Consider the following 3,145-nt stretch of genomic DNA (forward strand, 5'->3'; position numbering starts at 1 on the left):
TACAACACTTGCAACATATCTCTGAAACATATGAAGCACTTGAAACATACTATTACAACACGTGCTTTCAGCGTAACATCTACTTGCTGCTTGGACGAATGGAGGCTCATCGGTGCGGAGCTCGATGCCATAGAGTGGCGCGGAGATCGCCGGTGTGGAGTTCGACGGCGGCATGAACCTCGATAGGGGCAGAGGCAGATGGATGGAGCGCGTCCGCGATAGGAGGCGCGAGTCCAGGCGGGGGCACGTGGCGCGGACGGGCAGCAGGGACGCACGCGGGGCGGCGCGGCCGAGGGCGGGGTCCGTCCCGGAGCAGAGGCGTGAGCACTGAGCAAGCAAGCGACGTGGGTGGAGGCGGCACGGGTGAGGCGCAAAGCGAGCAGGCGACTTATAAGGGGTCCATCGGTATGGACAGACAACCTATAAGCAACATTACCGGATAAACAACCAAAACAAGCAATGTTTAGCTACACTCGTATTTACCTCGATTCGTATGTGTTGGCGTAGATTAAAATAAAAAATTAACTATTTTTTATATAAATTTATTTCGACACATGCGGATTGAGGTGAATATGTATCTAGCCAAATAAGCACATGGATGAAAAAGAAAAAGTCCAACAAAGGAATAAAACAACAAATAAAGGTGACGGTCCCTAATCAGCTTGGTTGAATGAAATAAAACAAGTCTTGGCAAGAAATAAACAACCAAAATAGGGGGAGATGAAAAACAAAATATCCAAGCACACGGATGAAAACACAAAAAAAGGTCTGACAGAAATAAAACAACAAAAAAGGTGATAACCCCTCATCAGCTTGCTTGAAATAAAACAGGGGACATGAAAACATATGAAAAAGGAAAAAGTCTGACAAAGAAATTAAACAACAAAAAAGGGTAACGGCACCTCATCAGCTTGCTTGAAATAAAACAGATGAAAGGGGATATGTAAAAAAATGTTTGCTTGAAATAAAACACATGAAAGAGGACATTAAAAAACACATGAAAGGGGACATATAAAAAATGGTTTGCTTGAAATAAAACACATGAAAGAGGACATAAAAAAATTGTCCGACCTGCCGGATTCGAACCAGCTTGCTTGAAATAAAACACATGAAAGAGGACATTAGAAAACACACGAAAGGGGACATATAAAAAATGGTTTTCTTGAAATAAAACACATGAAAGAGGACATAAAAAAATTGTCCGACCTGCCGGATTCGAACCAGCGACCTAAGGATTTGATCTGCAATGCACTACAGTCCTCCGCTCTACCAACTGAGCTAAGGTCGGTTTATGCACTTTAATCCATATCAGGTTTATTTAATCGTACTTGTTGTTGTTTCCTCATGTGGTTTGCACTGCTTTGAGCACGTGGGATGCCTGGTTTCCGGTCAAGATGACAAAGGAATCAAAGCTGCGATTACAAACATATCGAATGTGTCCGGGTTTGAGATGTGGTGTTGATACCTATATGATAGAGTGTTAGACATACTTAACAGTTGTAGTTATCAGAAGTCGGAGTACTTGAGATCTCTGTGACCTTCTAGTGAAGACGGTGGCCTTCAGGCAACGACCCTCCTTATGTGATATGGAGCGTCACCGTATCGGTGTGCAAGAGATGAGGAGACCCTCTTCCTCGGTGGAGAAGCTCCGTGGTGTACAGGGAATAACTTTGCAACTAAGGACAATATCTTAATGTGCCCTTTGCTACGCACATATTTAGTGTGATGGTCGTGAGGACTTGATGTTAGTGTAAATTTTTAGTCCTTAGGCAAGAACCACAAGTGGGGTGTGATAGATTTACGTAGGTTAAAGTTTGTCACAAGTTAAATGTTTAGAGCCCCTTCCCTTCTTGGAGCCATTTGGACCTTACATCACCTGCAGTGAAGCGCGGGCATCAATGTCTAGTATTATAGTACAATGGCAGGGACACAGTCCATCAATAGGGTACCTTGTGAATAACTAAATCACAGCTTGAGTAAAGCCATGATGTGCAAAACAATTAGTGCTAAAAGAAACAACTTAAGTAACTTCATCACATGGGTTATATGAAATAATATATATAACCAACTATAAAAAAACAGCCTGCAAGGCAAACACCACTCCATGGTATTGTTTGGGAGAAGAAATCTTGGCGTTCAACCGACTGAGAGAACCCCTCAAATCTTAACGGTACAAACTCTATAGTATCACATTATAACCAAAGGCGGTAGCCATAGCTACCTGCTTTAGTGCCTCGTCACTACCCAAGGTGTCACTATCCCAAGTACTCCCTCTGTTCCAAATTAAGTCGTTTTGACTTTTTTGGTACATCCATTTTGTTATGCATCTCGATATAATAATATGTCTAGATACCTAGATATATAGCAAAATGGATGAACCAAAAAAGTCAAAAGAACTTATAATTTGAAGCGGAGGGAGTAGGAACTTACCACTCACACAGACCAATTACCATCATTGCAATGCACGAAGGGTTGAACTGGACGTTAGGGATGCTACTCAGGAGTCACAACCACTAAGCTATAAGCCCTTTCAGAACATATATATAATTAATTGTAGTCATACATGAAAAGGTCTTCACGTCTCAAGAATATTTTGGTTACAAATAACTAGTGCTTGTACTAGCCGGTAATGAGTCCCTTGTCACATGAAAGGAAACTTGGTGGACTCTAGGTCTAATCACTCTCCCTAGCAACATACAGAACGCGTGGCGCATGTAGAAATCACACCACTGATGTGATGCTGAGGGGAGCCGATATGCTCTTGGTAGCTCAAGATATTTCCTGAATGGTGTGATTTTTTTTTTTTTTGAGATGGAAAAGATTTTCATTAATACATTCATCTAGACAAATCGCTGGACATTAGCAGGTTCACCTGCCGCCACAGCATAGAACCACCTTTAGTGGGGTCCTGCGTCACCTCGTTGTTCAAACATGCGCCACGCATCCTGCATCTATGCAGGGTCGCACACTCGCACTGGACTGTGATTAGACCCAGGGTCCACCAAATTTTCAGGGCTACCTTGCAATTTACTTGAGTACATAATATCTAGTGCTTGCTAATCCATGAAAGCTAAGACTGAATCTAAAACTCTTCCTCTGCTACTGTACGTATTTGTTAGGCCCAAATGAGAGAAAGTTCAGTCTA

At 42.5% G+C, this 3,145-nt stretch overlaps 1 non-coding gene across 1 annotated transcript; it reads right to left on the bottom strand.

Annotated features, from left to right (window-relative positions):
• Positions 1-1,200: 1,200 nt before the first annotated feature.
• TRNAY-GUA (transfer RNA tyrosine (anticodon GUA)) lies at positions 1,201-1,288 on the bottom strand. Its single transcript is given in 2 exon segments — positions 1,201-1,236; positions 1,252-1,288. It is a non-coding gene; the product is annotated as a tRNA-Tyr (tRNA).
• Positions 1,289-3,145: the final 1,857 nt, after the last annotated feature.

The sequence above is a fragment of the Miscanthus floridulus genome, chromosome 2 (assembly GCF_019320115.1).
Source record: "Miscanthus floridulus cultivar M001 chromosome 2, ASM1932011v1, whole genome shotgun sequence".
NCBI lineage: Eukaryota > Viridiplantae > Streptophyta > Magnoliopsida > Poales > Poaceae > Miscanthus > Miscanthus floridulus.